This window comes from Chrysemys picta, chromosome 1, assembly GCF_011386835.1.
Source record: "Chrysemys picta bellii isolate R12L10 chromosome 1, ASM1138683v2, whole genome shotgun sequence".
NCBI classification, from domain to species: domain Eukaryota; kingdom Metazoa; phylum Chordata; order Testudines; family Emydidae; genus Chrysemys; species Chrysemys picta.
In genome coordinates, this window is record NC_088791.1 from 314827440 (window position 1) to 314848349 (window position 20910).

At 44.8% G+C, this 20910-nt stretch overlaps 1 protein-coding gene and 1 long non-coding RNA gene across 2 annotated transcripts in view; both read left to right on the forward strand.

The window, feature by feature from the left end:
- The window catches only part of LOC101934209 (gap junction beta-6 protein), a 70963-nt gene that overhangs the window by 12410 nt on the left and 37643 nt on the right, over positions 1-20910 (forward strand). The gene's annotated exons all lie outside the window — the stretch shown is intronic.
- On the forward strand, positions 1186-20242 carry LOC135983425 (uncharacterized). The gene is made up of 2 exons (XR_010601059.1): positions 1186-11083; positions 18722-20242. It is a non-coding gene; the product is annotated as an uncharacterized LOC135983425 (long non-coding RNA).

A 20910-nucleotide genomic window follows, 5' to 3' on the forward strand; every position in this document is an offset into this window, starting at 1 on the left:
ATGAAGCAATGTAGGTGCCTGAATTCCACAGTTAGGTGCCTAGGTCCCTATGCACAGCACCACTGTGATCCACAAAACTCCCTCTTGGCTGATGCCTAAATTCACCTGGCTTTCTGTAGTAAAAGTTCCCTATCTGCCTAAGTTTAGCCCGTGAGGCATGCACACTGCTGCCCCACTGTAGGCGTCCGGATATTTATCTCCTGCCTACACCACAAAGCAACTCTCAAACTGTGGGGAGATAGGCATTCAGCCATTTAGCTCGCATGTGGGCCCCGAGCTGGTAGGCGCTTCTGAGCACACCTGCCGGATTGGGTCCCATTCAAAACTGAGGCAGAGGAGGTAGTGGTGCCACCCCCATTATAAATTTTAGCCCAGTGGTTAGAGGCCTCACCTGGGTGTGGGAGACCCAAGTTCAATTCCCCCTTCTCTGCAAAAGGGGGAGAAAGGATTAGAATGGGGCTAAATAATGAAAGAGTCATTGGAGCAGGGGGATTGGCCCGATGGTTTCCCACCTCCCAGGTAGATGTCCTAACACTTGAGCTACAGAGGCATTTCTACCCAGTGACTATGTAAGTATCCTCAACAGAGCTGTTGTTGGGCCAGAGAAGTAGAGAGTGAGGGAATGACTCTAGCTCTATTGTTAGGACAGCCACGTGGGAGGGGGGAGACCATGGGGCCAGTCCCCCTGCTCCAGTGACACTTTCGTTATTTAGCCACAGTGGAACAGCTTCAAGAGCAGAGACTGAGGAAACCCCATCTCAGAATAACCCATAGCTCAGCGGTCCCAGAACTTTCCTGAAAGGTGGGAGACCGCAATTGAAAAGCTTTCTCCTCCTTTGGCAGAGAGGAGGGGAATTGGTGTCCCACATCCTAGGTGGGTGCTCTAACCGCTGGGCTACCAGTTACGAAGTAGATGACACCACCCCCACCCCCGAGTTCTGCATGGAGTATTGCAGGCACCTACCTCATTCCCATAGGGAAGTGGCTTACGTGTCTCAGCCACCTGACTCCAGGCAGCAGGTTCATGGTCATAGATCTCAAGCAAAGATAGGTGCCTCCCTGCAGCCTGGAATTAGGCACCTATCTATGCCCCATGCAGGGGCAGGGCCTAGCACACACCGTTCTCGTCAGCATATCCCATTACGTAGTGTCGGCCACTCCTCACCTAGCGTGCTGGCTTTTGTGGATCGCAAAGTTAGCTCAAGTAGTTAGCTACGGAGTTAGCTCAAGTAGTAGAGGCAGATACTTTCAATGCTAAAGGTCCCATTTTGAGGGAGGAATAGCTCAGTGGTTTGTGCATGGGCCTGCTAAACCTAGGGTTGTGAGTTCAATCCTTGAGGGGGCCATTTAGGGATCTGGGGCAAAAATCTGTCTGGAGACTGGTTCTGCTTTGAGCAGGTGGTTGGACTAGATGACCTCCTGAGGTCCCTTCCAACCATGATATTCTATGATCTCAGGTGTCTCTCTTCCCCTATCCATTGTATAGAGTGCCTAGGCACCTAACTCAGCGTTGTGACTGTTTTTCTAGATGGCTAAAAGTTAAGCATTGTGACAGTCAGCATTGCAACACCTAAGTCCCTTTGTGGATGCCACTCCAGGTGCTTATCTTGAAGCATTATCAGAGGACCCTGGCTTGACACAGGATAAAACACAATGGTAGAACCTCATGGATTCCTCAGCATTAGCTATTTCCTAAACTATCAAACCTTAAAGAACTGCTGCCTCAAAGCATACTTGTAATTTACTAAACCTAATCAGGGTGAAGCAGCAGTCACGGCCTGAATTATGGCAAATAATGCTCCCCAAGTACAGAGTTCCCTTTTCTCTGGTGCTGTGTTGTCTTCCCTCTACCTAAGGCCCTGCATTAATAATAACCAGACAAAAACTATCAGGCACCAGAGAAAGGGGGCTGCAAGGAGGAGCATGCCACCAGCCCCACCCTTGCTGCAGATGGCTGTGGACTAGCCACGCCCACCTGACTGTCCTCTTTCTCCACTGCAGCTCATACAAAATACTCATGTTTTATGCCAATGGGGGGTGATAAGGATATTGAGGCTGCTATCCTAGAGACCACAGGAGCTCCAAGTGGGGTGGGGGCCATTCCAACCAGCTCTAATGGAGCCTCTGCATACACTGTGGCTGCAGGTGTTTCATAGACCTGCAGACATTTCATCATTATTACTGCCTGAATGGAAGCACATATGAAAAAAAAAAAGTAAAGTTAATTAGGTCTGTCTGAAGCCATTACTCATCAGCAGTTTCCTTGTTTTGTAACTACGCTCTGAAGACATGTTTGACTCACCTTATTTAAAACATCTCTGAAGGGGCGGCTGGTGCCAGCATGCAGCGACCACACCCTTTTCTTGCCCATGATCTTATGCCCTGTCAATGTCATTTAGAAGAGAGGAAGCCTTAGGTGACTTTAAAGACTGACTTCAGTGTAGAGCAGTATTTTAACGTGTCCTTTCAGGTGTGACAAAAGCCAACTAAAGGAAGATAACAATTACTTTAAACTTGAATCTATCTTAAAATGTATTCCTTTCAGTATAGCAATCCTGCGTCACAACATTTCTGTTTATAAGTTGGTTCGTGCTCAATAATGAGATTGCCACATGACATTTCAATTTCACTCCTAATTTCAATTCAATTTTTACTAAAATGCCGTCTTACGAGTAGTTTTTTTTTTTTAAAGTGCAGGATTGTAGTTTGCTCATATTCACCAACTGACTAACTCACTGTAGAGCAAAAAAGCAAGTTCCTATCCTGACCCTACAGGTCGGACTACTCAGTCCATAGAGCTGGCATACTTCAGGGATTTAAGCCCACACCCACATGGCATGTGCATTTCAATATCACTCAGATAATCTTTCATCATAAATTAGGCTAAGCCTGCATGATCAGATACGGTTAGCTGAGCAACAGAAGAGAGAAATGTGAGTCCCTATTAAAAAAAAAGAATAGAAACCTACTTACTTGAAATATCCTGCCTTGTAAATAAAGGTTCATTCTAACAATGCACTGATGTTCATTAAAACAGAAATTGTATTTCTTTAAATACATTGGCTGGTTTATATAGAATAAGATCACTACTGCAATGTATTCTGGGACATTGCATGTAAGAATCAGACTTTATTGAGCTATTTGTTTTGAGGGATGTTGCCTATTTGCTGTTCCCTTCTTTTTGTGCATGTGCAGCTGCCCTGCATGTTAAGGGAAGTGGCTTATGCACACTCTGAGAGGACAGTTGAGAATTTTATATGCAGGAGGTGCTGGTCATGAAGGGTTGAGTTTAGGCTGTTAGGTATCCTTTTCACTGTGGTGTGTTAACTGGCGCTACACATTTCATAGGGTTATTTCTTACAGGACATTGTTTTAGTTACAGATCCATAATAGGGAATGACTGAAAATTGGATTTGAGTTGCTATATTCAGATGATACAGCATATTTGGATGCCCCTGTATGTAGGCCCTCAAGTACTATTCACAGCCAAGTATTGGCCTATTGGACCACGAAATACCCCTCTCTAGAATGTGGTCACAGGTAATGACTAACAATTAGGTGTCTATTGGAGGGAACAAGTGAGAGCATTGTCAGGCTCTGTGTGTGCATGTGGGTTAACCTAGCTCAGCCCTATGAGGCCGGTGGAGGAGGTGTTCTTTTCTTTCTTGTTTCCAGGAGGCTAGCCCAGAGTAGGGTGACCAGATGTCCCAATTTTATAGGGACAGTCCCGATATTTGGGGCTTTGTCTTATATAGGGACCTATTACCCCACCCCACCCCCTGTCCCAATTTTTCACACTTGCTATCTGGTCACCCTAGCTCAGAGGCACTATTGGCAGGAGATTCTTCACTCCTATCTCTATTCCAGGGAAAGTGGGAAAGGGGGCCATGATCACTGGTCTCATTTTTAATCTCTCTCTGCCCTCACACAGCTGAGGGGAGCGGGGGAATCATTGGCCTCCAGGGAAAGCAAAACAGCTTCTGCTGCCAGCAATGCACTGTCGGCAGCCATGGGATGGGCCAGTCAAACTCTCAGCCATCCAAATGCAGCTGAAAATTGCTGGGCTGAACCTGAGATGGGCCAACAGAACCAATATTCGTGCTGTTTAATGCATTTTTATATTCAGTTTGCCTCTCTCTGCATTCTGCTTCCTCTCAGCTCCCATGCTATAAGAGGCATCTTAGTATGATAGGCAAAGAGTCCTGGTGTGAAGAAGACACAGTGGGTCGACCTGTGCTCTCACTTGCATCCATGCAGTCCCACTGAAGACAGCTTTGCTGCATTCATGCAACTCAGGGCTGAATATGAGCCCTGTGTATTAATCATAATCACATTCTTTCCCAGTACTTGGGAGAGACAGAGGAAAGAGTGTTTAAAACTACATGGAATTGGCCTAGAGGCAGGATGGTCTTGGGTTAAAACACAGGTCCATGGATCAATAGACTTAGGGTCTTTTCCTGGCCTTGTTACAGATCTCCTCTATGACCTCAGGCAAGTTATCTAATCTCTCTGGGCTTCATTGTGCCTCCAGGAAAGAACACTTCCCTGGGTGAGAGGGCCCTTTCATTAATGTTTGTAGAGGGCTTTGAGATCCTTAAGTGGAAAGGGCTCCATAAACATAGTGTTTTCATTAGTGTTCTGTAGTGCCAAGGAGTGTTCAAGCTGGCACTGTATCCAGAGGTCACGTGTTCAGCCCTTCTGGATACAGTCCAACTGATGTCACTTGACAGTCACCCCCCAGTGACTGATTAAAGAGGTGTTGGGCATCCCACCCTCTCTCCTGCTTAAAGGAGTTGCGGTTGCAGCGTGGGTCCTTCAGGGTGGGAAAGTAGGAGGGGAGGATCCAAAGAATGCTGATCCTTCTCTGGAAGAACTCTCTACTTTTCTTTTTTTTCTGTTTTATGTGGAATGAGACCTTTCCTCCCTCCTGAAATCCTCCCCAAAGATGGAAACTCTAGAGAACATTCTTAGTTAAAATGAATCTTGGATACAAAAATGCAAAAATCGTGTCTTCTTATTAACTTGTTCAGTTAAACCTGCATGTTTCAGGGCATCTCCTTGTTATGTTCATGGCAGTCAAACAGAGAAATTAGATACAAATATCAAATACTCTTGCAGGAAGGTTGCAATGTAATATTACTGTGTTGCTTAGAATTCAGGACAATAACACACAAGAACCCCAAACCAGAGAGAGACAAAGCAGGCTGCTCCCTAAACCAGCGGCACAATGCACCCCATCTTACTCTATGCTGGCTTTCTGAAAACTGACTCTGGATATGATTGCATGCTTCCCTACATAGAGCCCCCTGCCTGCAAGCAAGGCCAGGAAATCCCATAGCATTTAAAATGGTAGCTTACAATTTTAATAGAGTATACCATACTCCACACCCCTATGAGCAAGTTATCCCATAACTGCCCACTGCAGGGTTTCTTGCATCTTCCTCTGAAGCATCCGATGTTGGTCACTGTCAGACAGAGGATACTGGACTAGATGAATCATGGGTGTGAACAGGTTTTGCAATGCTTATGTACCTGTCAGTATTGTTTCATTCATTCCATGCATCTTTGAATTTCCATCCACAAAATGTGTTTTTGATTGACAATGAACACATGGGTTTAGTCCCTGCTACTATGGAGATAAGATCTCTGTTTAGATAAGACTTTCAATTCAAAATTCCTGTAATCATACACGTAAACCAGGGACATGCTTTGCAGATCATTCACCTTGTAGAAAATCACCATTGTGCAGTAATTGTTCACAATAAAAACTCCTGAAGTCTTTTCCCTAGCACAAGAGTGAAGTGACCCCAGATCCCTGGGGCGGAGCCTTCAAACCAACACACCCCTGAGTGGGCAGGCATTTTGCAATATGGGAAAGCCACACCTTTTGTTGTTGTTCTGCTGCAGTTGAAATAGCAGGAAGAGTTGGGAACATGTGCTTTACTGGCCCACAGGGAATGTTCCCCAACCTTTTCTGCTCCTTTGCATGCATCTCTGTGTAGCAATCTAATCCTTGCAGAAAGTAGAACGTCAGGATTGCCAAACAGACTCAGGTTACATGAAGGTTGACACTTGTTCTCTCATGACGCACAGATAGTCCTCAGATCCATGTCCCAGTGGCACTGTGGAGTTCTCTGTTTATTGTGGCTCCAGATACAATGTGCTCAGTTGACAAGTAAATGGATGGTTTTTCTAACACCCAGCCCTGCAATGTCATTCTGGGGTCTGAGAGCTTTCCAATTCGTACATCATCATTACCACGGTAATAAATGTTCTGCAGGCCACACTATGCCCTCCATTTCATAGATTTCAAGATGCCAGAAGGGCCAATTGTGAACATCTAGTCTGATCTCCTGTGTAACACAGGCCATAGGACTTCACCCAAATAATTTCTAGAAGAAATCTTTTAGAAAAACATCCAATCTTGATTTAAAAATTGCTGGTGATGGAGAATCCCTCGCAACTTTTGGTAAATTCTTCCAATGTTTCATAGGAATTCCTGTTGTGTCTGTGTAACCTCATTGTCTCCAGATTATGCCCTTGGTGACACTTGTGTAACTCTATTGCCTATAGTGGGCTTGCACTATAAATGAGGTAAATGATGGGGCCCGTAATTAGAATTCTGATGATGTTGTACAAGAAGGAATTGAATCTGACACTCTCTCTCATAAGAACAGCCATATTGGGTCACACCACTGGTCCATTTAGCCCAGTATCCTGTCTTCTGACAGTGGCCAGTGCCTGAAGCTTCAGAGCTAATGACCAGAACAGGGCCATTATCAAGTGGACATCCATCCCCTGTCATCCAGGCTCAGCTTCTGGCAGTCAGCTCTTTTGGCTCTGCAGAGTTAGCTAGAAAGAGTAAGAAGTGGTATAGAGTTATCTGAAGTCACTGCTGTCAGCAGATGTGACTCTGAACATACACATCTGGTGAGTAAAAAGCTGCCAGTCTTACGGAATCGCTTTTCAGACTAGAACCACAGTGTACTGGTCTGGAGCAATTGTACAACTCAAGTAAATCCTGAGGAATCTTCCCTATCGGGCCACTTTGTGTAACTACTGCAACCTCAGAATTATAGTAGGCCCTGTGCCTGATATTCCCCCCATCAGAGACATGGGAGAGTTGGGTCAAGAAATCAGTATGGTCACAGATCCACCAGCCACACCCTTCCCCCAGCCTGCCCCTCACGTCACCCTCCACACTGGGACACAGGCGGTGTATTTTATGGGACCCAAAGCATGTAAGCCCCTTGGCAAACTGTCCTCATCCCGCTCTCCTTGCCCCCATGCAGCAGAATTGTTCAATTTCCTCTGTGTTCAGGGTCTTCCATGAATGAGGAAGCAGGATTTGCCCCAGGACCAGGGTCTTCTGTAGTGACAGACTTTTCCTTCCCTCAGTGACCACAAAGTGCTGGATCTTTCCCAAGGCTTGGCTGTCTAAACCAAAGATATTGTGTTCAAGTTTTCCTGAGACTGATCATGGTCACAGACTGGGGACACTAGGGAAAGGGAAAACAGGTCATCTTTTCTACTGATTGGGCAGCCAGGCGTTCACCTGATGAGCTAGCCCCTTTTCTGAACCTCAAGGCCAGATGTGTGGCCAGCTCAGTGGCGTGTGAGCCTGAGCAGAGGGAAGTACCAAGTAGTGCTCCTACTCATCCTGCATACAGTTCTATGCTGAACCCCCAGAACCATTGTACACTTGTCTCCCTGGTACTGGAAAACCCCTGCCCCCGCCATGAGGGGTGAGAAAATGTCCTAGCAGTTTCGTGATCTCTGGCCCCCGAAGGGGAATGAGAACAAAGCATTGCCTACTTCTGTAGAGGCCTTCCTGGGCTTGGAGAGGAAGAGGAGATGCCTGTGGCTTTGGCCACCTTCTCGTGTGGGAAAGAGGAGAGAAGGCTTGAGCTGATTTTCCTGGCTGGAGCCCCTCTCATTCCCTAAACGGGAATGCCAGGGAAGAGCCTAGTGCTGCTCCCCAGGCTGTAAGAATCCTGGGACCAGCGGCCAAGTCCCTCTCACCCTCCCTGTGGTTGGGTTGGGGAAGAGGAGTGGATTGGATGGTGTGTGTGTGGTGAGTGGTTGTGGGAGGGGAAGAATGAGATGGGCCAGGGTGCCAGGAAGTGGTGAGAATGTGAGCGTAGGTTAAATTGCCTTGGTTTTAGGTCACAAAGTTAACTGAGGCAGCGACTGGCTGTGTTTGCATTGTCACGTTTTCATGTTGGCATTGCCAGCTACTCTGAAATAATTTCTGTCTGTTACTGTTTGGTTTTTACCAGGCTCAGCTGTCAAAGCCCTCCCCTCCCCCCTTTTTTACAAACACATTTCCTTGGGGCACATACTCATACACAGACTCTGGTTGGCTGCTACGTGCTTCAGATTAATCCCTCCAAATCACTGTACAGTACGAATCAGCTGGTTGTCTTTGCTAGCTAGTATTCCCATTGACCCTTCAAGTCTGGCAAGCTCACAATAAGCAATGTTTACAAACCCATTAACTTTTCCCTCTTTACAATTCACCAGTGATCAGTTTAATCCCAGTTGCATGTGACGATGACAACAGGCAGTTTATTCTGTAAGATGCTGCTGTGCAGAGCAGCTTTGGGTTTCCATCGATGCGGCACTTCTGTGCTCCATAGTACTGCTGCAGGTGTTAGCTCAGCTAGTCCATTCCCTCCGTGGTGTAGGTTTGCTCCTGCCACAGAGATTTAAGAGCCAAGTATGTAAGTGAGATCTCATATTACCAAGAGTTTACTAATGGTCACAGAACAAGCAGAATTATCATAAATGGTTACTGAATGAACAGAGACAGTTCGGTGACGTTGTATCACTGTCTGTATTATTGTGTTTCCTCTGTGGGGTTATGTCTACACAACAAGTGCTACAGTGGCTCAGCTCCAGCTCTGCCCATGTAGTAAATCCACCTTTCCAAGAGGAGGTAGCTAGTTTGGGAGAAGAAGGGAACTAGGCTGAGGGAAAATTTCTTCCATCCACCTAGCTGTGTCTGCACCAGGGGTTAGGTTGACCTAACCACTGCACTAGAGGCATGACATTTTTCACAGCCCTGAGTGACATAGGTAGGTCAATCTAATTTTTAAGGGTAGACCAGGACTTATTTTGTTAATTTGCTGATTCCCAGGGAAAGGGTCTATTGTGGTATATTCTCCAGGGCTTTGCTAAGTCTAGTTTTAAATTACTCTTGTTATAGAACTTCCACCACTCTCACTAAGAGGCTCGTAAAACTCACCATTAGATCTCCCTGTCTTCATTCTCTAGCCCACATTTTCTTGTGTTCAGTTTCATCCCATTGATCTTTAGTTCTACACTCATGAGCCACCCTAAACACTTCCTCTCCCTCCCTGGCATCAATATTTGGGCATGAAATGGAGGGGGTGAGAAGAAAGAAAGGGAAGAGCAGGAATAGTTACATACAAGGGACCAACCAAAATTGGCTGCTCCACCAACGTGGCCACCTAATAAAGGTGTAGCACAGGGGTGGCCAAACTGTGGCTCCCGAGCCACATGCGGCTCTTTTACAGTTAAAGTTTGGCTTGCAGAGCCCCCCACATTCCTCCCATTCTCCACCTACCAGACCGGGGGGGAGGGGCAAGAGAGCTTGGGATCTCTGCTTTGCAGTGGGATGGTGGGGTAGTAACTTCTGCCCAGTGTTTGTGTGTGGAGGTGGGTGTCTTTGGGCTTCAGCCCCGCAGGGCGTGCCTGCTGGGCCTCGGGGCTTCAGCAGGAGTGGGGTTGAAGCCCCAAGCCCTTGCAGTTGTGTCCCAGCTCTCGAACTTCTGAAGATTGTCAGATGCGGCTCAGAGGGTCAGTACGTTTGGCCACCCCTGGTGTAGCCGAACTGAACTCAGATTTTTGGGCTGTCTCTTAATTCAGGTATTTGCCTTGTACGGGTTTCACTGTGCAGTGCAAAAGTAAGCGGGAGAAGGGCAAATGCAAATATATTATTGTTATGCTGGAAGGTGCTAATGGCTGCCATCAGCCATATCTTTGATCTATAGATAAATTACAGACCTGTTAAATACAGTCTTATTGTAGCTGTGTTAGTTCCAGGATATTAGAGAGACGAAGTGGGTGAGGTAATATCTTTTTATTGGACCAACTTCTGCTGATGAAAGAAAGAAGCTTTTGAGCTACACACAGTTCTTCTTCAGGACTCCAGACCCTGGTCTCCAGACCTGAAGAAGAGCTCTGTGTAGCTAGAAAACTTGCCTCTCACCAACAGAAGTTGGTCCAATAAAATAAAATTACCTCAGACATGGTTAAAGTCAATGGATGTACTAAGTACCCTTCATTCAGACTAAAGGGAGGGAACAATTTAGCTTCTTTAGTGCAGTGATAGCTGAAGCAATAGAAGTCACTGGCCAGTATGGCAAGTCCTGAGCAGAAGATAAACCTTGGGTTTTCCTGGGGACTGATTACAAATGCAGGAGCTTGTGGATTGATTGGTTGCAGCTGTGTGTGTGAGTGGCCAAAAGCAAAGAGAAAACCAAAAGAAAGCTAGCTACAGACAGCAAGAGAGGTAGTTGTCAGAGTGGTCCTGCGGGTGAGCAAAAGACATAGTTCCTTGGAGCACAGGATTGGCTGTAGAGGCGGGTTTTGAAGTTGTGAGCAAGGAAACTACCTGGTGTTGTTTGTTCCTACTGTGTTCAAGGAAGCAGGACTTTATGTACAGTCTTTGTAAGTAAGTTGGATTGCACCAGTTTCTTCTTCTAACAAAAGGGCAATAGAATATTACATAATTATTAATCTTTTGTATAAAGCCAACAGTGCATTAGGCACCCTCCTGAAAGACAAGAAGACAAAATCTCTTCCTTTAAGAGCTTACAGTCAGAACAGACATGATGCCAATGCAAGAAAGGGAGGGGAAGTTTGACTGAATTGTGAAGTTTAACTCACACCTTGTTAATACTGCTCTATTTTTGTTTAGATTGTAAGATAACAGAGAGTGGGCAGAGGAGACAGGTTCAAGCCCAGCAAATTTAGCAAAAAAATTGCATTCAATAATGTTGGAATGTGAAGGATGCAGCTTTTGAAAAACCAGGACTCTTCTGCCTAAGAGGGACATGTAAGTAGCCCCATGTAGACGTTCTTGAGAGTTACTCTCTGCTTATTTGTCCTCCTGGTCTTCCATGTCTCCAGTCTCTTCCTCTGAAGATGAAGCCTCAGAAGTTTTCCTGGAGTTCTTCTCTGACTGTTTTCTTGCAGCCATTGGGTTAAGCATTATACTCACATCAGTATATGGGCAGTAGTTTCTAAGGGAAGCATTTAACTCATCTCACATTCCAAAAAAATCCTTTAAACTTTCTGAATCCCACTTTCCTCAGGCAAAATTGTAGTTTTCTTTCTTTACAACTCTGTGAAAGCATAGCAGTGGGAGAGCAGGTATGTTATTACTGACACTCCCTTTCAATTGACATTTTTGCCTTTGTTCAGCAGATGCTCATGAATGCTGAATTTTTAAAGAGGAAACTTACTGATTCCATCCTGTTAAATCTCTCTGCAGTTTTGTGCAAAGGGAAGAATCTCTCTCTCTCCCTCCCCCGACCTTCCCATCACCATAGTGCATGAGCTTCCACGTTTATAAAATTAATACCTAGAAAAACCGGAATACAGATTATCCTTGCTCCACAGTGCATGCAAAATACTGTTGTCTTTTTAGTCATAGAACGATGACATCGATAAAGGAGATGCATTCAAATTTGGCATTTCCTCTAAGGAGGCCATTGCCTGCTCTGACAGCAAATCTGTACAATACAGTAACATGACAAGGAGCATTGTCCATTCATGGAGGAAGAGTATAATATAGTGCTAAAGAAGAAGCTAATATTTTCTCTTATCCCTTTCCTTATGTTCACATGTGGCTATATACTCCATTAGTCCAACCAGCTGCAATTTAACTAAGAAAAAAATATAAAAATGTCAAAGTTCACCCAGCTGCCTGATGGTTCCATTCTAAATGGTAAGCACAGAGTTAAACTGAGAGCCATGGGTGTTCTGAAAGTTTCAGTACGTCTGTGTATTTATTTGAAACCCATTTCCAATGTGTCCATCAGCCGGGTGTCCCTGCGATCTGGGAAGAATGGTATCCATGCTTAGCTCTTGTGTAGTACTTTTGAGCCATAGATCTCAAAGCACTTTATAAAAGGAAGCAAGTACCATCACACCCATTTTACAGATGGGGAAGCTGAGCCACAGTTACTTGCCCAAGAGCCCATAAAAGTTTGGTGGCAGAGCTAACCCTCGCACCCAAGTCTCCAGACTCCCAGTCTAGTGCTGTATCCTCAGAACCATGCTGCAGTTTTAGCAGCTTAATAAAATATTCGGTCATTGCCATTTTTGCCACCCATATTCTGTATCTGTCATGGGACTCAGGCAGTGTCTCAACCCTTGTTCTCCCAGTTTTACAGCCCCTTTTATTACACTTCCCCCCCTGATTTTTTAAAAAATATTTTGTGTGAATAGTGCTAAATTGGCAGCCCAAACCTAATGCAGACTCTGAATCTTTAGTTTCCCCCATCACTAGCTGCCTTCCTGCATGACCTCTTCAGCTGTAGTAGCAGCAAGGAGTCCTGTGGCACTTTATAGACTAGTAGACTAACAGACGTATAGGACCATGAGCTTTCGTGGGTGAATACCCACTTCTTCAGCTGTACTAGTGACCTGCAGGGCTGCCCAGAGGGGGGGACAAGTGGGGCAATTTGTCCCAGGCCCTGCAGGGGCCCCCACAAAAATATAGTATTCTATAGTATTGCAACTTTTTCTTATGGAAGGGGCCTCCGAAATTGCTTTGCCCCAGGCCCCCTGAATCCTCTGGGCGGCCCTGGTGACCTGTCTGTGGTTCCACTTCACTGATGTATAATAAAGATCACACAGGACATACAATGGGAGTAGATCATAGTTGGCATGCCTCATTGTTTTTATTATGACACATGACTCCTCCCACTCATTAGCACTGTTGTGATATATAAACAGTCTGTTCAGAAAATTAGATAGTTTTCTTGGCCTCCCCATTTCATCATATGTTCTAGGGACAAGGGTGCTCTAGCCTTCTCATTGAGAGGACCACTTTATCAGGAACCAAGTTTCATGACAAGGAAAAGTTAATACTGTACCTATTATTTTATTATTATTACTCAACTCTTTTCTACTGTAGATGTTGGATAATAGCTTTAGCTCAATTTTAGATGGTCAGGGATTACTCATCTGCTTAAAGTTAAGCATGTGCTTAGGTGTTTCTCTGAACTGCACAGAATGCTCAGCATCTTGCAGGATTGAGCCGTGCCTTTTTGTGCAATGCCTAAATCAGGGGTTCTCAGGACACATGTTTTGGTGGCCTCAGAGTGCGGCCACCAACTCTTGCTGGTGGTTGCTCTCACACTTTTTCCTAAAATACTTAATTAGCTTTAGGAAAGCCAAATAAATATACACATATACACATCCAAATCATTGTAATTTATTTATTGCTAGCTAGTAAGCCTGTTGTGAAAAGTGATATTAACTAACATACAAGTATCACTTTTCACAGCAGACTTACTCAACCCTGCCAAGCCCGGGGACAAATTAAGCCCTGGGTGGGAGGCCGGGGAGGCAGCAGGCCGCTGGAGTCTGAAGCCTCGCTGTTGGAGCCTAAGGCCTGCCACCGCACAGCTGGAGCCCAGGGCTGGAGCCTGAAGCCATGTAGCCGGAGCCCGAGGCTGAAACCTGAAACTGTGCGGCTGGAGCCTGCCATTCCACCACCCTAGGGTTCAAGGCCAAAGCCTGAGCCCCACCGCCCCTGGGAAGGCGGGGAACTAACTGGCTGCCTGCTTCTCCAGCATTGTGCCCCAGGTGTCTCCAGAGGGGGCAGGACCCAACCCCTGCTGGCGGCCCCAGGAACCAACACCAAGATGGTACATCCAGGAGGAACAGACAGGGATAGGGTTGCCAACTTTTTAATTGCACCCCACCCTCACTCACTAGCTCATTTTCACCGGGCTGGGACAAGGGGTTGGGGTGTTGCAGGGGGTGTGGGATCTGGTGTGGGGCCAGAGATGAGGGATTTGGGGTGCAGAAGGGGGCTCCAGGCTGGGGGGGGGGTTGAGGGGTTTGGAGTGGGTTCCAGGCTGAGGCAGGGGGTTGGGGTGTGTGAAGAGGTATGGGCTCTGGGCTGGGGGTGTGGGCTGTGTGGTGGGACCAGAAATGAGGGGTTCAGGGTGCAGGAGGGGGATCTGGGCTGGGGCAGGGTGTTGAGGTGCAAGGGGGGGTGAGGGCTCTGGCTGGGGGTGTGGACTCAGGTGGGGCCGAGGATGAAGGGTTTGGGGTGTGGGAAGGGGTTCTGAGCTGGGGCAGGGGCACAGGAGGGGGTGAGGGGTATGGGCTCTGGGGGGTGTTTGGGTGCAGGAGGGAACTCAGGGCTGGGGGTTGGGGCACAGGAGGGGGTGAGGGGTGTGGGCTCTGGGAGGGAATTTGGGGTGGAGTGGGGGAGGGGGCTCGGGGCAGGGGGCTGGGGCATAGGAAGGGGTGTGAGGTCCAGGCGGGGCTTACCTCATGTGACTCCTGGGAAGCAGTGACATGTCCCTTGGCTCATAGGTGGAGGCACGGCCAGACAGTTCTGCGTGCTGCCTCCGCCTGCGGCCAATGGGAGCTGCGGAGCCAGCGCTCGAGGCGGGACGGGGGCAGCACACGAAGCCCCTGTGGCCATCCATCTGCCTAGGATCCAAGGGACATGTCGCCACTTCTGGGGAGCCGTGTGGAGCCAGATAGGGAGCCTGCCAGCCCCATACCAACTGGACTTTTAATGGCCCGGTCACCGGTGCTGACTAGAGCCACCAGGATCCCTTTTTGACTGGGCGTTCCGGTTGGAAACCTGGCACCCCTAGAGGGGGCGGGGGCGCTACTTTGCCCTCCCCTCCCAGCCCCGGAGGCTGTGGCCACAAGAAAAGCCCCTGGTGGCCACATCTGAGAAACGCTAGCCTAAATCCTAGATTGTGATCCCTTGAGTATGGATTATCTTTATGATATTTGTTTGTATAGTACCTAGTACAGTGGGGCCCTGATCCTTGTTTTGGGCTGTTTGATACTAACACCATTGATATAAAAAACAAAATAATAATAATGCCTATCAGATATACACAGGTTGATGATGAAAGACAGCAAAAAAAGTTAATGAAAACACAAATCCTAGCAAGAATAAGGTACTACTCTCTGGAAATAATGTGTTACTTATTGCTTTAGGGTAAAATCTATGCTGTTTACCACACTGACAAAATCCTTCTTGGGTTGCCAATCAAGTTCCTTGGCAATGCAGTCATAACATCTTACATGGCCACAAAAATGTGCATATAGCAATCACTTTACAATGCAGTCCTATGTATTCAAGACTGCACTGCAATCTTTTTACAACTCATTTTTGTTCCGCTGATATAAACTCCAATCCTTCAAATTTAACCTTAATCTGATGAGTAATCCCATTGAGTCAATAGGACTACTCATGTTTAAAGTTAGGCACAGTACGTGTGGGATTGGGACGATATTATATCTCCAAGAGCTGGAAAATATAGCTGGTGTTTTGGCTCAGTTTTCTGTTTTGTGACAGAGTTCAACCTTGCCAACTTGAAAAAAAATGTGATAGTTGAACCTGGAAAAATGGATCTGTACTTTTCAGAGTTATTTTACAAGGGAAAACTTCTCTGAAAAATTAGTAATAAGAATTAGTAATAAGAAAGGCATATGCTGGCTATATATTGCAATATTTTTTCTCTTTGCATATCTTTTCTATACTGTACTTTTCACACAAAAGTGCTTTTTTCCCCCCTTAAAACTTCCATGATGTTTCTGTGAATAGAAGTTGGCAGCACAATGTGTATATGCTGGAAATAGCTCATGATAAAATGTGGCACGTTACAAAGTCTTGCAGTTGATGTAAAACTGGGGAATCAAAAAATCTAGTATCATAATTAGTGGTAACTAATTTTAACAAATTCTTCACAAAAACAAGTAAAAAATATGATCCTTGCCCTGAAAAGTGCACTATCTAGATTTGACATGATACCACAATGGGCATAAACAGACCTGGGGTGATGTGGAGAAGGAAGAGCAAGGGCAAGGGTGACAGTAAGAAGACCATGTGGTAGCTCAGGAATGTACACATCTTCAAGGTTTTGTTCATTGTTTTCTTTGGGGGTTGTTACTGTTCCCTCCAGTGAGATGCCAAAAGTGAGATTATTGTGCAATTTTTGTTCCTTGAAAAAACAGATAGTAAAGAAAAAACTATTGCAACATTTTGGAATCCTGACAGTCCGTAAGAGTAGAAATAGAACACAGAACTCAACCTGAGCATTGCAGGAAAGCTGGGAACTGATACGGGACAGTTTCTTTGCTCTTTATCCTGAAAAAAATAAGAGTAAGCAACAAGTTAAACACTGGTAAATATTTGCTTTAGTTAATGAGAAAAAGTGGGATCTCAGCTAGATTTTCTTTTCTTGACTACTAGAGCCACTTTCTGACAGGGAGATTACTTGCTACTCTGTCTTGTGCTCACTTAGTGGATGTTAGTGGAGATTTCATATATTAGGACAGTTGTAACTTTTGTTAATGCACCATGAAATCACCATGACTCAGGATAGGTGGCATTCCATAGTTAGGGCTCGATTCTGCAAATACTTCTGTATGTAAATACATTTACTTATACCAGTAGTTTCGATGGCTGCTCACCTAAGTCTACATGACTTTGCAGGATCAGGCCCTCAGGTGTTAAGGGGAAGATACCCAGCTGGTGTAGATTGTACAGAGCCCCATTTGAAGTCAAAGGAGAAATGACAATTGATGCCAGCTGAGGATCTGTCTCTTAGTCTTTTGTTTTTTCCTTACCTGTCCTCCAGGACGTTGGGGACGTTAGAAGTGATCACTTACAGAGTTAGTGCCCCATCTACTCCCTGTAATAGTTAAGATTGTTTTGTTGTGAATAATTATAGTTTCAGCGGTAAACATGGACGCAGGAGGAGCGGGGGCAAGTCAGAGACCAATGAAAATATTCAATACATCTCACCATAATCATCTTTTTCTGGCCAAGTCAAGGATCTTCTCTTGTGACTGTAACATACTGGTTGTCACAGTTCAGGGCAACTGCATCCGTTCTCCTCCCTCCATGGTCCATCGAAGGCATTCACCCTAGGCTCTCAGCTCCTTAGCCATTGCCTCTCTTGGGCAGACCTGTGTCTTTCTCCCTCCTGACCAGGGTCTTTCCAGGTTGTGCGGTTCCCTGCTTACACTGTGGTATCTCCCGCAAGCCAGACTGCCTCAACTAGCCAGCACCTGGGCTTTGCTTTCTCTCCCAAGGATATTAATAGCATAATTGCCTGCAGTTACCACACAGCTGTTTCTAAGCAAGCACATTTATTCTTAAGGTGAACGTGTCACAGAGAAACATATTAAAAACAATAAAAGAACCTACATGCGTGCTAAAAAGCTTACCAGAGATCACCCAACTCCAACCTCAGGCTCTGGTAGGTGTTAGTTCTTCAAAACCCACAGCTGTGTTTTCTCTGTGGTTACAAGTTCATAACTGTCTCAGATTCAGAGCCAGAACTCCCAGGAATAGCTCAGTCTTTACTTTATGCAGCTTGGGCCTTTATCTCGGCCTCATCTAACAGACAATCAGCAGACAATGACCCACTCTTCAGTGTGTAGCTCCAAAAGGCTGTGTTTTTGTATAACCAGAGGTAGGGAATTTGCATTCACCTCCCCATAGATATTCCCCAGGAAAATCACTTAACACTTTTGTTCCAAAAGTCCATTCTTGTCTGGCACATTGTTCAGTACAGTCCTTTGAACCCCCCTGATCTCACCTCTGTACATCTCCCCGCCCCCAGGAGGTTACATACAATAATACATAAACCATTGATTTTATACAATGGCCCCAAAAAATACTTACATGTAATTCAATAAGGCCTCCCAGTGATATGATAGAAAATTGCTTTATCTGTCAGTCTGGTCATAGCTGCCATAGCTGGTCTGATCAAAAGCCTTTCATTTATTTAAAAAAAAAATAATAAGCAAGTCAGATCAAGAACCGCAGGCTGTATAACAATGTGATATCTAGAAGTAGCCATAGAAGAAGGGAGGAAAGAGTTTAAGGAGCTAAGGCTTAGCTCCTCGAAGGTATTTAGCTTCCGTTCCCATTGAAATCAATAGGAGCCTAAATACATTTGAGGACCTGAGTCTAAGTTAATCAAGACACATTTAGGACTAATTTGGATCCCACTCTCCTGGGTTTCATAAATCCAGGCACAAGTTACAACTTTAGGACTTGATCCAGCAACTGTTTAAGAGTTAACAATCAGTCCATACTTCGTATAGCGTCTGTCCTGCAGACTAGAGCTCATGAGCACAGTGATGAGCATTTAATAATATGCTCCCTGCAGAGGGAGAAAAATGAAAATCCGTAGGCCTTGGGAGAAAGATCGGCTTCTAATAGAGTGATTAGATACTATGGTGGTGAGTGCTATAAAATCTAAGATAACGATTAGGTTGGAGTTCTGAATAGAGGTTGTCTGGAATTAAGATGCAGCAATTGTTCTGTTAAACTTGATAATTGGAAAATGGCTCTCATACCTAACATGGCTTTTGTTTCATATCTTAAGGTGGCTTAATTTATTTTAAACTAATTTGTTTTCTTTTTTTACATCTGATCAAGTCTAAAGCAGTCATTTTTCTCCCTCCACAGAATGGAGCCTAATCACAGTAACACAAACCGCATGTTCAAAATAAAGCTATAAATAGTTTCGCTAACTCACAGAGCTAAGCATTCACTTCAGTTTTGAAAAAGCTGATGGTAACTGCACCTGACTGAACCAGTGAAGACAACAGATAGCCTATCTGTATAGGAAGTGTGTGTCCTTGATCAAATTCCTCTACCAGAGCGGTCTTTTTTTTGACAGATAGAAATGTTTAAAGTTCTTGGGCCAAATTTCTGCTCTGGCTTACATCAAGGTAAATCTAGCGTAACTTTGACATTGTGTGCGTGCGTGTGTGCGATGTACAGTTTTTCTCCTTATTTTGTTATTATAACATTTGTTTCTTTTAAAATTGCTCTTGTATGTGGGTCACTAGTTATGGGCCTGATCCCACAACCCTTATTTGCACTAGTCAGGATTATGCACGTGTGGAAGGGTTGTACGATCAAGTCCTGTGACTGTTAGTACAAAGTAACATTTTCTTTTTAGTTCTGTGGTCCCCATGATCCCAACAGCAAACTACCTTTGAGTGCTGTGGTGGATAATGAAGCAAACATACTTAAACTAATATTTAACCCGGAAGGCTTAAATTGCCAAGAAAAAAAATCCTTCCATTTCAATAGAATAAAGCAATGAATTCCAAATGGTGGGTATTGAATCACACCTGGATAGATTCAGAGTGGGTATTTCCCAGCACTAATTACCTGGAAAAGTTTCAGAAAATAAACATACTCTGGTGAAGATGGTATAGTGCAGCCGTTCTCAACCAGGGGTCCGGGGCCCCCTGGGAGGCCACGAGCAGGTTTCAGGGGGGCCACCAAGCAGGGCCAGCGTTAGATAGGCTGAACCCTGGGGTCCTGAGCAACTTAGCTTCACGGGAGCCCCTGTGATATGGGGCCCCAGGCAATTGTCCTGCTTGCTACCCCCTAACATCGGCCCTGGCTTTTATATGCAGAAAACCCACTGTTGTGGCACAGATGGGCTGTGGAATTTTTATAGCATATTGGGAGGGACTCAGAAAGAAAAAGGTTGAGAACCCTTGGTATAGTGCACATGCATAGGAGGAATCAGGCTTCCCCAGTTACAGCTTAGCTTTGAAAGGATTAGATTTTTATTGGTAAATGTCAATAAACATTGATTTCACCGTACATGCACAATCTGGCAAAAAATGTTTCCATTGATAATAATTGAAATTTACAGACAGGCAAAGTAACAAAAATGCTGCTAGAGAATGTAGAGTTTGATTTAAGGCTGTTTAATTTGTATACGTTGACATGTAACGTTGACAATTTGTGTATTAATGGTTATAAAGCTTTCACTTTTGAATCTCAACGTCTTCTGTCATTAAATAATTGTCTGACCCTCCCCTCGCAATTTCCTACAACTGTGAACATTTAAACTGAGAAAAATAGAAATAAAAATGCTTACAACCCATAATTTTGCACAACTGTGAAAATTTAAATAGATAAAAATAAAGCTTACAAATAAACATTGATATTTGTCAAAAAAAATCTAATTCTGTCAAGCTTATTTATATTGTTAATAATAACATTTGTAGCATTTGGCATTTTCAAACTGTTGTGTAAGTTAATTAACAATTAGCATGTTACTCAGTGTCCAATACTCACAGTACGCCTCTGTGATAGGCCAGTATTATTATTTTAATTCTCAAATCTCTGCTTTTGATCCTAAGACAAGACTTAGAGAGTGAAAACAGGGAGATTCCCCAGGTTAAATTTTTGCAGTTTGAACAATATCAATAGTGGGGTTTTAGAAAGCTATGGGACTATTCTCCCTTTGATACGTGGGTTTCCAGTGTTAAGCCTCATAACATGAATGATCACCCAGTCGTGATACTTCGGAATGTGATGCTTCGGCAGAAAAGCTCTAAATATTGTAAAACCCCATAAAAATTATGAGACACTCTTGTTTAAAAATACTGCTCAGTACTGCTCAACTCTTAAAATATCCCAAAGCTAAGGACAAACCTCTTTGAAAGAGCCTCTTTGAATGAGTTGTGTTTAGAGATTGGTAATTTGGAAGGTAGGTTATCTGGACAACAAGTGTCTATTGATAAGATCCCAAGAAAAACCTAGGACTGGAGAAATAAAAGCTGATAGTGCTACAGCTGTCGCCAGGTTTGAAAAGTGACAGGGAACTAGACACTACTTTTCCACCG